General features: G+C 37.7%; 1 long non-coding RNA gene across 5 annotated transcripts in view; it reads left to right on the top strand.

Moving 5' to 3' along the window:
- LOC111930343 (uncharacterized) overlaps positions 1-16,373 on the top strand; it is a 60,986-nt gene that overhangs the window by 19,245 nt on the left and 25,368 nt on the right. For 2 of the 5 annotated variants that reach the window (XR_015288796.1, XR_015288797.1), the window contains 2 exons: positions 788-856; positions 2,229-4,056. The exons of 1 other annotated variant lie outside the window; for it this stretch is intronic. This is a non-coding gene — a long non-coding RNA (uncharacterized LOC111930343). Of the gene's footprint in view, positions 1-787; positions 857-2,228; positions 4,057-16,373 lie in introns of those variants that run through there. 2 more of the 5 variants (XR_015288795.1, XR_015288794.1) reach the window with 1 other exon arrangement.

Raw genomic sequence — 16,373 nt, 5'->3', positions numbered from 1 at the left:
ATATTTTTATTGTTATCTATCTAGTTACATTAGATTTTCTTATAGATTACATTTTAGCTAAACTTCTGGGAATATTTCCATTAAATTTGATTTCTATAATTACTAGCTAACTGTAATTTACTGATGAATGTTCTCCGTGGATTAATATTTAATATACAAGTTCTCAAAAGGAAAGCATTTAAGTCACAGGGAAAAAAAGGGGGATTTTTTGAATAATATTACTTGTCATCCTGTTGTTTTTTTTATGAGTAAGTCAGAAGTAGATTTTAGCAAGTAAGTATGAAGTTAAATTGTGGTGTTCAGGCAGTACACAACAGAATTCACAAAAAGAAAGGTACCATATTTTATATAGGTAACAGATTAACTGTTAGTTTGCTACACACATTAAAGGACAGGAAGGACACACCAGGAAGCAGAAGTTGATGCATAGAAGCTCAGAAATTAAACTGTCTGTATCCACATTTCCCATTTGTGGGAATATGGATAACACCTACTTAAGATGCCTAGGATCAAACACCTTAGCTCCAAGCACCTACTAAGTACTGAGGAGATTCAGAGCAGCTTGGAAGAGCTTTTGGACTGGCAGTGAGTACATCTCTATAATTCTGTACAAGAAATTTATTGTATTTCTGTACAAGAGACATAATTGTTTCAGGTGATTAATTCAGCATAGTCCACAGCCAGAAAGGAGCATAAGCAAGAACTAAAGTCTCAGTATCTCAAAACATTGGCACATGCTTTCCTTAGGCCCAAGCCTTTGGCAATATACTCCAATGAACTCTTCTAGATGCCCATGTTTCTGATGCTGGATACTGGATTCCTGAACACATCCTGAATACGCCAAGCAGCTGCAAAGGTGAGCATGGAAGATTCTCAAATTAGGCATCCTGCCACTTTGCTTTTCTGTCGGGATTAATCTCATAGTCATCCTTACATGCCAATAATTCATTCAGAGTTTAGATATCCTATTATCAGAGGAAAGAATGTCAGGTTATCTCTGAATAATTCACTTCTGAATCATTTTTTGGTAGGTGTGAGATCTGCTTTCCAAATCAGACACACAAGACCTGAATATTTTCACTGGGATGCAGTATAAAAGAGAAACATAGTTTTTGCCTTTTTTTATCAGAGAAAGGCCATTAGAAACAAGGATTAGTAGTCCAGATCCAACTTTATTCTGACTATTTTAGCATTGTTGTTGCTCAGCAGCCTTTTCTTTTTCATCATTGGTTTTCCCTACAGCCTTGTCTTGGGAGACTTTTTACTGTCCGAATGCTTGCCTAGGTATAGTACCCTGACACTTTCTGTATGCAAGAAATTCCTAAATCTGGACTGACAATTTCACTAGAGAACAAGTACCTACCAATCAGCATTAGCAAAGTTAATACAACTTGGAAACTGGAGTTCTTGCTGCCTCGTGTTCCACGTGCCTGAACTTTCAGTTCAGTGCTGCCTGCTCTCAGGTTTATGTTGCTGTTTCACTGCGATAAATCAAATCCCTGCAGCAGATGGGAGGTTTGTTCCACTCTGATTCAATACCAAAGTCTTGCTGCTTTAAACCAATGCAGGATCAAATGTGTTTTGGGACATCACAGTTTCTGGGACTGCCACAGGGAGAATCTGAGCAGGTCCAGAACAGTTTGCAAGCCCATAGCCTCAGCTACAAGTTCCTTCAGACAATTATTTTCTTTCATTTCCATTCAGTATCCCATGCACACCTGCAAAACATAAAAATACAGTTGTAAGAGAATGAAGAAAAATATTAGAGGATTAAAGGAGTTTGTTATGAGTGACCATGAATAGCAAATTAAAAAAAACATTCTGTTGTCCTTAACATGCCATAGAGAAAATATATGTACCCTGGAAAATCAGCTGTTGCCAGGATTGTCTGGACAACAGGCATTTAGTTAAAGTCCAGTCCATATAACCTGTAAAAATATAAAATCAAGGATTAGCCTTGTCTGAGATTTAACTTGCTAGTGATCTAAAATGGTTACTTCACAGAAGAATTCAGGATAGAATAAATGGATAATATCTATCAATAGCTATTGGGCTGCAAATAAAAAATAAAGAAATTAAAATAACTTTATTAAGTTTAGAAGTGTTAGGGAATATGCAGATTTTTTTTTTTATTTTAAATGAATTTCAGAAAAACAAATATATACATTTTATTTCCATAGCTGCAAGGATAAACCCACAGTCAAGAAAAATAATCATTCCTGTTGCAGATTTCCAAGTTATGAACTGAAAGTGTGTGACCATGAAGTTGAGCAGAATAACTGGAAGTCAAATAAGATATTTGCATAACATTGACCCATAACAGCAAATGACAAATGTATTTTCAAGTCAATTTGGTTGAACAACATTAGGGGGAAAATATTATTTTAGAAATTTTTTTATTTAGTAGTTTTCAGTATTTAAAACACTTTAGAATATTATTTTATTTAAACTCTAATATATTCTCATAATAAAAAGAATTGCTGATTTTTTTCATTATACCTTTAACATTCTAAATACCATATAATTTCTTAAATATATTATGTTTCAGAACCTATATGCTTAGTTTAAGACCAGAAATTAGACTGGGTTTTGGTTGGTTTGATTGGTTGGTTTGTTTGGTTTGGTTTCTAGTGAGTCTCCCAACACTTTTGATATACATGAACTGAAGTAGCATTATCATACTGCTTTGAAGTATGAGGTAAAATAAGCAAAATATATTTCAAGATGAAATTATGAATTGGAAGTTCTTATGGGAGATATCATCATTCTCATGGTGCAGAATATGACAGTTTTGTTTTGATCTAGGGTTTGACAGATTATTTTCTTTTTGATTTCATCCTGAAGAAAACAAAATGGTTTTTATATGTCCATACTTTGTCATGGGAAATGTTGGCAGCCCAGATCAGTAAGTAATGTAGCTGACCTTAGGGCTATGCCATAACCATGTTACTCAAGCTGGTTTACATCTGACCTGTCTGATGTAATAGTCTGGATGCAGAAGTGAAGTACCACTGTATTGTTTTCAGATGTTATTTGAAAGCCCTGTCACAGCTATAACTTCTCCTTGTGCTGAAGAACCATATGAGTGAGCCTGGAGCTTGCTCAGAGGCCTTCAGGAGGAAAGTATATTTTACCCTCTTTTGACCTGGTCGGAAAACAACAGGTTTTGAAAGCATGGGAGAGTTAATTCTGCAAAATTTAATTTTCTTCAAGAAGTTATGGCTATAGGAAGAATACGTAACATATACTATTGTTGAAGATAAATGGATGCTTTTATTTTTTCTGTTCCCTTTATATAATTTAAATGACATAGTGCAAGCTCCTTGCTTACAGTGTAAACGGATCTGCCAAACAACAGGATCATTTCAGAGAGAATGTGATTGTGTTTGACCTGGAAAAAATGTAATGTTGACAGAAATATGACACTGTGAGTTATGAATGTTCTCGATATTTCATCCAGGGTTGAGTTCAGTATAATCACAGAACCAGACATTTAGGTTGGAAAAGACCTTTATAAACATCAAGTCCAATCATAAACCAAATGTTCTATAATAGTCACTTATATAGGAACCATATCATAGGCACCTTGCACTGAACAATCATGTAGGTAAGAAGGCCCGTGAGGTGCCTGTGGCTGACTTTTACTGGCAAACCAGTCCCTTTACTGATGGAACACGACACAAATCCCCATGTATATCAGTTAACATGTGCTACCAGCACATGCCTACAAAATTCAAAAGGATAATAGCATAAGCATTTATCCTCTATTAAAAACCTTGAAAGCAAGCAAATTATTTATTTAGAGAATTTGCTACTCATAATTCCAAATTTATACTTGGCTTATAGGGGATGTTCTATACATTATTCTTTATTTTATGTTGGGGAAATAAAAGTTTTCCAATAAGCAATTTCCATTAAACAAATAAAATTTCAGTGTCAAGGGCTGGCAATAATTCTGATGTCTTGGTTGCGAATACATACGATAAAGGATCACATTTGAATAAGTTAATGTTTTACAATAAATATCACCATCATACATAGATTGAGAAAATTACAGAAGAGGAAAAAGCAACTGAAAAAATGTCAGAGAAATAGTCCAAAGATGCAATTGCTTAGCTCATCTTAAATTACCTAAAGATTAAGAAGATTTGAGGTTCATCAGTATTAAGTGGGTATTATTCAGCACTTCAGCATTGTCAAGTTTGATATCTATTACTCTATGCCAGTGTAGAACAAGAAAAGTAATCTGAGTGCTGCTGGAAATGGGAGAAAATTCAGCTTTTAACCCTGGGTGTTATATAAGAACTGCATCACTCTGCCTGTCCAAGTTCTGCTGGCATCAGCTGAAATGCTGCAGGAGGAGCTATCCACCACCTTGACATCCCACGTGAATCCATAGCTAACAGCAACCACATCCAGAGTAAAACAGGTCTACTCTGTAAAAAAGAAAGAATCAAAGCAGCCAAAAGTGGAAGTAGGGCAAAAGCATTTGACAGTTCATATTTAAAAAACTGCATGTAGTGACTTTTTTCCTTGAAATTTAACTGATCTTACATTATAAATTTATTTTTAATAATTTTTTTTATTATTTTTTTATAATTTTAATTCAGCACTTATAAATTTATTTTTTCATATTTTGACCTTCTAGAAAAAGTCACTATCATTTGCAGATGACATTTTGTTAACATTATTGTTAGCCTAGACTGTTTTCATTTTAATCATTACATGTGGTAAGTATGGGGAGGTCTATCTTTCTGTTTTCTAGTATGTCTATTATATAATCACAGGATAGTTTGTATTGGAAGGGACCTCTTAAAAGACACCTAGTCCTAGCTCCCTGCCATGAGCAGGGACACCTTTCACTAGAGAAGGTTGCTCAGAGTCTCATCCAGCTCGGTCTTAAACACTTCCAGTGTTGAGGTACCCACAACTTCTCTGGGCAACATGCTCCTGTGTTTAACTATGTTCGTTGTAAAAACTTCTTACTCATATCTGCTCTAAACCTACCCTTCTTAAATTTAAAGTCACTTCCTCTCATCCTGTCACTCCAGGCCCTTGTAAAAAGTCCCTCTCCCCCTTTCTTATAAGTTTTCTTCAGGTACCAGAAGGCAGCAATAAGATCTTACATAGCTTCTTTTCCAAGCTGAACACTCCCAATTCTCTGGGCCTTTCCTCACAGGAGAGTTTCTCCATCCCTCTGATCATCTCTGTGACCTCCTCTGCACTCTCTCCAGCAGCTCCATGTCCTTGCTGTGCTGGCACCCCAGAGCTGGTGCAGCACTGCAGGTGGGGTCTCAGAGAGCAGAGAAGAGCAGAGCAGAGCAGAGGGGCAGAATCCCCTCCCTGCCCTGCTGCCCACGCTGCTCTGGATGCAGCCCAGGACACCTTTGGCTCTCTGGGCTGGCAGTGCCCATGGCTGGGTCATGCCCAGCCTCTCACCCAGCAGCACCCCCAAGTCCTGCTGGGCAGGGCTGCTCTGATCTGTCCATCCCCAGCCTGTGCTGGTACCGGGGGCTGCTCTGACCCAGGTGCAGCACCAGCACTTGGGCTTGTTAAACCCATGAGAATCCCATGGGCACACTTCTTGAACTTATCCAGGTCCCTGTGGATGGAATCCTGTCCTTTAAGCGTGACAACTGCATCACTAAGCTGTGCAGGTGTCATCTGTCATCCCTCTGTCATTAATGAAGACATGAAAGAACACTGGTCCCAGTACAGATCCCTGAGGACACCACTTGTTACTGATGTCCATCAGGACACTGAGTGTTTGACCACTACCCTCTGGTTGTGACTGTCCAACCAATTCATCATCCACCACACTGTCCATCCATTAAATCCTTCCCTCCCCAATTTAGTCAGAGGGATTTTGTGGGGGACAGTTTCAAAGGCCTTACAGAAGTACAGACAGATTAATAGATAATACCTATGATAGATGATAATGATAATACCTATGATAGATGCACAGCCCTTCTCTTGTCCACTGATGGAGCCACCCTGTCATAGAGGGCCACTACATTGGTCAGGGAGGACTTGCCCTGGGTGAAGGCATGCTTGTTGCCTCAAATCACCTCCCTGTCCTCCAAGTGCCTTAGCATGGCTTCTAGGAGGATCTGTTCCCTGACTTTCCCAGGCACAGAGGTGAGGCTGACAGGTCAGCTGTTCCCAAGGTCCTCCTCTTCTTTACCTTTCTATGAGATGGGTACAATTTTCCCTTTTCCCAGTCACTTGGGACTTCACCTGACTGCCATCACATTTTAAATATCTTGGAGAGTGACTTGGCAAGTCGGCTCTCTCAAGACTCTAGGATGCATCTCACTGGGTGCCAAAGGTTTCTGTAAATCCTTCTTCCTCAGGAGGTCACAAACCTGATCTGCTCTTACAGTGGAGGGGAGATTGCTCTCCCAATTCCTGTCTTGCAGTCCATCCACTTGAATACAAAGGGTTTCTCTATATTTAATATAGCTGATAGGTCCTAAATAAATGTTATTATTAATTTATTTGCTGTTTAATGTGTCAGTTTATGTTTGAGAAGGCATCTGTATGAGTACATGGGTATGAGAAATTATCAGAGCAGTAATCTGTCTAATTTGTCCAAATGCCAATTTAGGCATTTTTGTTATTAGATTTTTTTCTGTCATGCATTTCCCAACTTAAAACAAGGAAAATGAGAGGACATGCAAAATTATACACCAAAATTTCTATTCTACTGTGAGTAAAACAGCATATTTGAATCTTGGAACAAATACATAACCAAGAGAAGTATTTACATGTTAAAGCAAAGGGTTATTAAACCTGTACAAAGAAGGACACAAAGACTAGGTTTTTTTAATTGTGTTCTAACTTCTAGGAAAATGGGTAACAATGAAACTGAAAAAATGGTACGGTGAAAAAAAAATATCCTTGATGTTGAAAGAAGAATAAACAATTTTATATGATTATGACTAAGTACTCATGGAGTTTGTTTACAGATCTGAGAAAACAAAAACTGTGCTAGTACTGATCAGTATTGTAATGCTAGTGTATTGTGTTGATGAGACTGCGATGGAAATTAAGCAACTGGATTAAATGGAATGTGTTTGATTAAAAACTTGAGTCCCATATGATAATACAGGCTCTGATTAATTGTAATACAGTCCTGCCAAAGTGCTATGTTGATCACTGCTCTTCGATGTTTGGATTAGAATATATATTCAAATTCTATTGGAGTGTGTATAATTAATACTTTTCAAACTCCCCCCTTGGCCTCTGATCCTTAAAATATATATCAACATACTCCATACCAATTCTTTTGCAAGGAGAGAAGCACAATTTGAACCATTGCCCAGACAAAAGGTGAAACAGTGAATCTCTTCTAATCTTGGCAGTATTGTTACTGAGGAACTGCAATAAAAAATTTTTCACAAACTCAGTGTCTGCCAAGGAAACTTCTATGATAATCCAAAATTTTGCATGAATAAAAGACTGTCCAGAGGCTATAGTATCAATTTTATTTAAATATTTGAGATTCATTAATACACAGGCAGTTTACTAATGCTTTATCCATTTGTAGATTAAACAAAGGCTCATTAACTCACATGAGACAGTTCAGTTTTATTTTTAGCTGCTGTACGGCTGGTGCAATGCCTCTTCTTTTAGCATTTTCATTTTGCATTGCCTTCAGTCCTGACATGAAAGTTAACATTAATCTGCCAACTCATTCTGATTGGATTGCTTTGGAAGTCACTCCAAAGTCACAATGGCTAAATGGGATGAATCTGTAAGACAGAAATGCATTGCAGTTAATACCTCTGCAGTACTGAAGCTAAGCCAAGGCCAGCCCTAATTCCTGAAAGAAAACAAATCCACAATAATCCATCCCTCAATTCTGAACAGAGTGGCATAATGCCAAAAAATATAAAACATGTATTCCTTACTAAAACACTGCATCTTATTCCACCATGGTTTCTCTTGGCCTTTTATTCATGTAGTTTGAGGTCAGCGAGCAGCATACATGTGAAGGTGTTATCTGTCCTGACACTTACAGCATTCCAGTGTTCTCCTGAAATAAAGAGGACCTGGGGAGAGAATGGTTGCTGGAACAAATAATTTCGGTTTTTGTTGTGACAATTAGAAGGCAAAAATTAAGATAACTCCTAATTCCCTCCCCTCAGAATTTTTCTGGGAATATTTTCAGCCATTTAATCCATTTAATGTCCATCTGGCTAAAACTAAAACTGGTATTGATTTTTCATAGTCTGGATCAAAATTTGGTTCTGCACAAAGCAAGGATGATCCCACTCATGTCTAATTAGTCTCAGTTGGAAGATTTTTATTAGCATGCTGATTTTAGCCCAAACCTAGACTGTGTTACTTAGAACTTATTTTTCCCTAAAGTGCTTTTGTGATGATAACTTATTGTGACAAAAAAAAACCAGTTTAGACATTTCTATCTTCATCCAAAAATGTGTGCTCATGTAGAAATAAGTCTTAAAAATATCTTACTAACATGAAATGTCCCAAAGAAACTGATAATCACATTGGGATGAATTAGGTGGCTAGAAAGTATTTCTAGAGGTTAGAACTAATTCAGAAACCCTTGGGAGGCCTTTGTGATACATTTTTGTAAAGTAAGCCTCATGAGTTATTAAAATATATTTTTCAACCTTATGTCAAATCAAAATATGTAAAGAAATTGTTCATTACCTGCTCAGAGCTGAAAAGAAAGAATAAAGTGGTGAAGTGCCTCACTTTTTTCAGGGTTGGCAGGCCTTGCTGTGAATGAAATCCTGGTAACTACTGTAAGGCCTTGAAGCTGCACATCTCCTCAAAGCATCAAGTGTTTTGAGAAATTATTTTTAAGTTGCTTAATAGAGTACTGGGAAAAAAATCTGTTTTCAAGCATTAGATATACACATATAGAAAAAAAATATTTTTTGCATATTATTCTATATTAATCCATTTGAATCCCTTTCTCTGACCGCTAGTCAACTTTGTATTATTTCTGCTATCTTTGGTAAGACTGCCAGATTGTCATCATTACAGGAAAAGAAAAAAAAATCTGAGTGGCCTACAGAATTTATACAAGAAGAATGCTTACTGCAAAAATTTCAAAAGTAGTCAAAACTTGTCATGACTTGGCATGACTTGTCAAATATGGTGCAGAAAGCTGAACAAAGTTGAGCTTTTCCCTCCCGCTGTGTTTTAACACCTGTGGTACGCTTGAAGTTTGGTGCCATTTTCAGTGCATGAGCAAATGGCTGGAGAGTGGTGCAAAACAGAAAGTAGTCCTTCAGTTCTATGTGATGACATGGCCAGACTTGATGATAAAAGAAACACAAGTTCACATATGAGCTGATATTTGGAACCGGTGAGATCAACACATCGGTGCCATGCTGATGCAGCTGTTTGTCTCTCTTCAGATGGTGATAACTGCAGATAGCTCTGTGGTAGGCACTCACCTGTGTATGTGCATGTAAGATAACATTCAGGCCTATTGTTAACATCTACTTTTAAAGGCTGAAAACCCTACTTACCTCCAGCAAATGCTGCAAACAATTGATTCCCAAGTGAACTATAAATAATGTTCACAGCACAGAGCCTGTGCAACATACAGTTTTAGTGTTACTGAGTATGCAGAACCTGCTGCCTCTGGTAGCTATATACATCATGATAGGTTCAGGCTCCAGTCACCCAGAGCCTAAGATCTGGCATGTGTTTTAGAGCTAGAGTATTTGCAGATTAGTGAATACTACCCACAGGGCCAGGTATGATGTGGAAACTTGAAAATACAAAGTGTCTGTACTGACATACTAAATATTACTGCAAAATAATATAAAATATATATGCTGGGAGGAGATGAGGGGAATGACTGAGAAATGTTGCCAAATATAAAGCAATTTATGCAGCTGGAGGCCCAGCCTCCATTATGTGCAGGACTTCTGCTGTAGAGAGATTTTTGAAGGAAAGACTGCAGGCAAGGAAAATGAGATGAAACTGGGTTTAGAAAGGATAGAGTTTAGCAGATAAAACTGCTAAAAGGTTGATCAGAATCAAAGCAAGTGTGGTAGAAGATGGGAGAACCTCTGGAAGTTTTCAGCCATGCTGATTGGTCCCCCTTGAAGTTAGTGAACCAGGCCTTGTGCTGTTTTCCTGTACCCTCCCCTGCAGGGTCAGAGCACTTGGCTTGATCGCGGCTCTAGGAGAGAAGGATCTTCCACATATTACAAGCCAGAGCGATGAAGTCTCCAGCACCACCATCACAACAGTACAGCCTTGCAGTCTGTTGCCAATTTGGCAAGAAAATGTAACACATGAGTTAAGAAAGCTCCCCCTATCTGATGTACACAGAGTCAGCTCAGTGTCTGTTCAAGGCTGCGTTCTCCCCCTGTTCCAGGAAGATTTATTGTCTTGGCAGCAGAAGCATATGAGATCCTGGAGCCAAGAGTCGAGTAGTGATGTGGTGTTCTCATTACTATTCTGCATCTCACATGGTAAACTCCACAGAACCTGGAGTGCTGTCGTGCACACACACTTTGATTTCCTCTACAGGAAGTCAGCTTGGGTTCATTCACATCTAGTGGCTCCAGATCCATGTGATGAGAATGCATCTACTTTTACAGGTGTGGGAAAATAATCAGTACATTTGCACTGTGTTTTTTGTCAGCAAGCTTGGCAGACCAAAGCCAGCTGCTCTGACCTATCTTGGAGTCTGTGCAATGCAACACGAGCTGTCCAGCTCCCTGCACACTCTGGGTGAGCAAGTTAATGCACAGATCCAGGCCTGTCAAAGACCTGACCGTGGTGCTAAAATTTCAATACATAAATCAAGCTACAGAATAAATATTTGGGGCTTGAGCATTTGTTCTGAGGAATTCAACAAACAAAAGGCATAATCTTCTTCTGATTATTCAACCTTTTTAACATTTGTCCGGGCAAAGCTATCTTGAGGATCACTCAGATATTGTTGTCGAAACCCAAGGTTATAGTAATTTTCACAGCCCGTGTGATAAATGGTGTCTTTGCTATATGGGAATGAATAATTGCATATAGAAATGCTGTAATCTTGAGTTGCAATTGGTAAAAAAATCAGCTATTGCTGTCCATAGCAAATTTTAAAAATGTTTTTACTTTCTCATGGTGCTGCAAAAAAATCCCTCCATAGGTACTGTGGGAAAATGCTGAAGCTGATTAAACAGAAATGCCACTACATGTGTAAAGGCTTTCTTTTTCTAGAATGCACTTTTCTAAAGTGCATTCATTTGCTACCCTGACATAGCACCTGTAATTGAAATTTGAGGTCTGTATTCAAGACTGGTTTTGACCTCTGTAGTAAGGACAAGAAGTTTCAATGAATACAGAGTCCTGACTTGAACCTTTGCCCTCTGCTTTACCCCATTCTACTCATTATTCTGTTTCAATCTGCTGCTAAGGGATTCTCCCATCAGCTTTCAAATATCTAAGCATCACATATAAAACTGTGTGTGTTCATTTAAAATTAATCTCCAATGTGCCACTTTATTTTTAGTGTACCAGTTGCTATCCGAGAAAAATAATGTTTGGGCTGCTCTTGGAGTCAGTGGAAAGCTTCAACTACTTTCCCCTGAGATTTGTCAGTTGTGGGGTTAACATTTGCAGAAGAAGATTTAAAATGTCTGCTAATTCTGGCTGGCAAAGGATTACAATACGGTCTTTTCACAGAAATGCTGTAGATTGTTCATGTTCTTTTGGCTTTTCTAGGGCATGGTTAAGGACTCCTAAACCTGTTGTTATCTACAGGATATTGAATTTTGTTAAATTATGGCTTCACTGAGGGCTTTTGAGATATTTTTAGCAGAAGTGGAAGAAAAAGAGGTTATTAAAAGGGCAACTAGCAGATGATTTGGCAGCATTACACGTAAAGCATAAAAACTGTCTTCTTCCACTGTCGCTTCTTGCTGTTCATGTTCCTCTGACCAAAATATGTCTGATATTTGCATTGATCCATTTAATACCACGGAAAGGGAAAGGGAAAGGGAAAGTGAAAAGAGGATTATTTTTTTTAAACAATTTTTTTTTAAACAATAAAATTTTCTTACATAAACACAAATTTTATGGCAAGCAACGTAGAATGTTGCAAATATTATAGGAATATTTTCAAACAGCTGGGATTTTAATTATAAAAACAAAGGTCTTTGTTACTGTTATTCATCAAATTATTTCTGCATATACTTGAAATGACTCCACATTTATGTGGTTTGCCTAATATATCCTCAAATTGTATTTATTGCAATGACATAGCCTCAATTAAAAGATATTACAAAACAATGGAAGACAAAGGCTTCTGTCTAGAACATTGATAAGAGGAGCTAGTTATAGGAAAAAATTTTCACTAAGTTCACCAAGGACTTTGGAAAAGAACCTGATGAATACCACTTCATTTTCCTTTCATTCTTTTCTTATGAACAAACACAGGTGGAAAAAGCTACAGGGTATGTATTTTAAGGTAATTATATAAAAACCTAGACATTTTGAGGTATTCATGTAGATTGCCTAGTTTTCATTTTTAAAAATCTAATTTGTATTGAGATTTTGTTTGCTAAACATGAAGAATATGTACTACAAGCACCTGACATTTGTACAATAGTTCAAATTCCTCCAGGTGCATTGGACAAAAGAACTCCATCAGCCAGACTTCTCATTGCCCTGAGCCTTCAATGATACTATCTGTGTATAAGATGCCACTAAATTATTAGACTGTCTTCCAGTGGTTTAGAAAGCTGCATAAAAGCTTGGCAAGAGGCAGCACTGGTGGTGATCTTAGCTCCTCATATGGCTGTGGTTCAGACAGAGACAAGTGGCTGATGAGCAATGCCTGCACAAGCTAGTTCAAAACTGCAGAGAAGGGCTTAAAGAAGCTTGAGAGTAACAGGGAAATCAATGAAAATGAAAGAATCACAAAAGTATCTGACAGATTTTTTTTTCCTTTGGTGAAAGTACAGACTCTTTTGTTTAAGAGGATGTAGGATTAGCTATGGTAAAAAATTACATAAAACCCTGTCAAAGTTTTATCTGCCAGTTCAATGATATCAATTAATTTAAATGCTAAGATCTGTAATGAGTGGTTTTTATCATGCAAGCTAATAGATGCAAGAAATTAAATTAGAAAGTTATTACATAAATGAAAGAGTTGTATTTTGGTACAAATTGGAATTAGATATTAAGTGATATGTTGCCTAGACAAAAATGTTGCAAAAACATAAAATTATTTAATTTGAGAAAGAACTTTAACATCATCAAGACCAACCATTAACCTAATGCTGCCAAGTTCACCACAAAACCATGTCCATAAGAGTCACATGTACACATTTTTAAATTGCCTTTAGGGACAGTAACTCTTCCACTTCCTTAGGCAACCTGTTTCACTGCTTTATAACCCTGTTGGTGAACATTTTTCACCTAATATCCAATCTACAACTCCCCTGGCATAACTTGAGGCCATTTTGTCTTGTCACTTGTTACCTGGGAGCAGACACCAACCCCCTGTTCTGCCCAGCAGGACTTGGGGGTGCTGCTGGGTGAGAGGCTGGGCATGACCCAGCCATGGGCACTGCCAGCCCTGAGAGCCAAACGTGTCCTGGGCTGCCCCAGTTCTGAGGGGCCCAACATTAGAATGATGTGGACCTGCTGCAGTCAGTGCAAAGGAGGGCTACATACATGGTCAGAGGACTGAGTACTTCTCTAGTATGGAGAGACTGAGAAAGTTGGGGTTGTTCACCCTGGAGAAGAGAAGGCTCTGGGAAGAGCTTATTGTGGCCTTCAGCTACCTAAAGGGGGCTACAAGATAGCTAGAGACAGACTTTTTAGAAGGACAAATAGGGATAGGACAAGAGGGGATGACTTTAAACTAAAATAGTTTAAAGAGATTTAGAAGAGATATGAGGAAGAAATATGTTTGCTCTGTGGTGGGTGAGGCACTGGCACAGGTAGCCCAGAGAAGCCGTGGATGCCCCTCCCTGGATCTCTCTAAGGCCAGATTGGATTTAGCTCTGAGCAACCTGGTATAGTGGAATTTGTTCCTGTCCATGGCAGGGGGCTTGGAACTAGATAATATTTAAGGTCCCTTCCAACCCAAACCATTCTATGATTCTATGAGTCCTGATTTCTTGGCTTCTGGAAACTTTTTGGTTATGAACTGGAAACACAGGAAATATTTATACTTATTTCCTTCCTCTTTTTTTCTTGTTATATCCTACATGGTGGTAAACCTAGATCTGGATTTATTCCTGGCACCTTAAAATCTGATATAAATCTTCTTGCTGCAGAAACAGAAGATGCCAAGTAGCTTTGCTGGAAATGGCATCCCAGCATTGTGCAGCTGTGTGACCATGTAGAGGGCCAGGATGATCAGAAGTGAATAATGGTACTGTTACCCAAATGAAACTTCTCCATGTGTCAGACAGCAGGTAGAGCCATAGCTTTAAAATCAATATCTAAATATGTTGGAAGAAGCATAATTAACATCTTTGGAAAATCTTAACTTATCATTTAGGACAAGGGCTGCTGATAAAGCCAGTGAGTGTTGTCTTATGATAAATTGGCTTTGCCATACAGACCTTATCTTCACAGGAATGTTTGCAAAGATCCCCACCCAGATATTATATTTCTTGTGCCACAAAACTAATTGAAAATATGTTGTGAGGTTTCATAATTTACAAGATGTTCCATACATTCATCTTAATGATTTCAGGTTGTGGAAAGAAGCACGATTCTTTCACTTATTTTGAGTGTGAAATGTATTTTCTTTCCTTCTGTATCAAAGTGATACTGTAAGAAAACACTGGACAGCTGAACTAAATGAATAGTTGAAAAAAATCAGCTCAGGACTGGTCACTCATAACTGTATATTTAATTTCCTCTCTAAAAAAGCCCTGAAAAGTCAATTATTCCATAATTTCATGAAAATCCGACTAATTTTTTTTCAGGAACACCTTTGCATTGTGCTGTGAATGCCAAATGTGACAACTTCAACACAAGTGAACATGGAATCACCTGTCACTCATTTCTTCCAAGGAAATCCAAGAGACAACACATGCCAAATTCTCCTTCTGTGTAATGTGGAAGAAAAAAAATACACTATGTGCTCCTAGACACTATAATTCAGATTTTTATTATGCAGGGAAAAGTGCTTTTGTAGGAATAAAACCCATTACCACCAAAAGTCCAAATAATTGAATGTGCTCTAAAGTCAGGTTTTTTCTGTGCAAATTCAGTATGCCAGATAGGGAAGGAAAAACTTAGAGGAAAGGAACAGGCTATTTCATATAGAGCCTGCACTGTCAACTCACAGAAGAAAATTTTCTTCTAGAAAGGAGAATTTTATATCTTAAGGAATTAGAAATGAATTCAGGCACAAGATCATGTAGAACACTCTCAATTTTCCTACAGGGCTAGACTAGGCAATGTGAAAGGCAGAATAGCACCAGTACTTTTCATACCCAGTTACTCAACAGTTGTGGGAAAAGTCTCCACTGCTCACAGTCTTTAGCCTCTGTGTAAGACCATAGGTTTTTAAACAGCACCAGCAATCTCATGTTTTTAAAGGAGAAATAGCAATCCAGGATAGCAAGTCAGCAACTCACAAGAGTTTCTGGTAAGCAAGAAATCATATGTAATAATATGCCTAATTTTACTAGGTCATAACATAGTTATGTTAAGACATTGATGTGCTTTCTGAAGTGAATCTTACAAAGAACTTCTTTAGTATTTATAAACATAGATTTTAGAAGTATATGCATGAAAATATTATACAATTAGTGATATATATTCTGAACCAGATTATTTGGTACAAGTACAAATTCAGTTTTACAAAAACAGTTTTGAAAAGTTGAAAATAATACAAGAAAATTAAATACAGAAAGTAAAGCCACTTGTATCAGTATTTTTAGTGCTGTCCTCCTTCTGCAGTGTAGAATGGTGATTTTCTTCTCAAATGATTACTAATGAGATGGAGATTGCATGCCTCTATTTTTAAATCAAAAGGTGTCCTTAAGGAATGCCACTGGAGAGTGCAAAGTAAAAGATCCTCTGTATAAGGCCTGGTTTAGTTTCACTACTCTTTTGGACATCAATATTTTTTTATTGATAAATACACTGTCCAAGTTCTAGGACTGGATTAGATTAGAGCAGGGTTTAGGAAGGGATATAGTAGCCTTATATCCTCTTTTCACTCCAAAAACTATTTGATTTTCAGCACAAAGGACTGAAAACCTAACATACTCATTGGCTGTGTGGATGGTTACTGGATTTGCTGTCCATTGACTTGACCTGACTGTTTATTTTCTTGTGCTGTGCTGTCTGTACGTCTCCTCACTTGATGAGATTGGAAGAAAGAACATAGGGAATCTGCTGCTTGAAGT

This window comes from Cyanistes caeruleus, chromosome 6 (genome assembly GCF_971803275.1).
Source record: "Cyanistes caeruleus chromosome 6, bCyaCae1.hap1.1, whole genome shotgun sequence".
Lineage (NCBI taxonomy): Eukaryota > Metazoa > Chordata > Aves > Passeriformes > Paridae > Cyanistes > Cyanistes caeruleus.
Note: the sequence above shows the minus strand (reverse complement) of the source record. Positions and strands in the feature narration are given on the sequence as shown.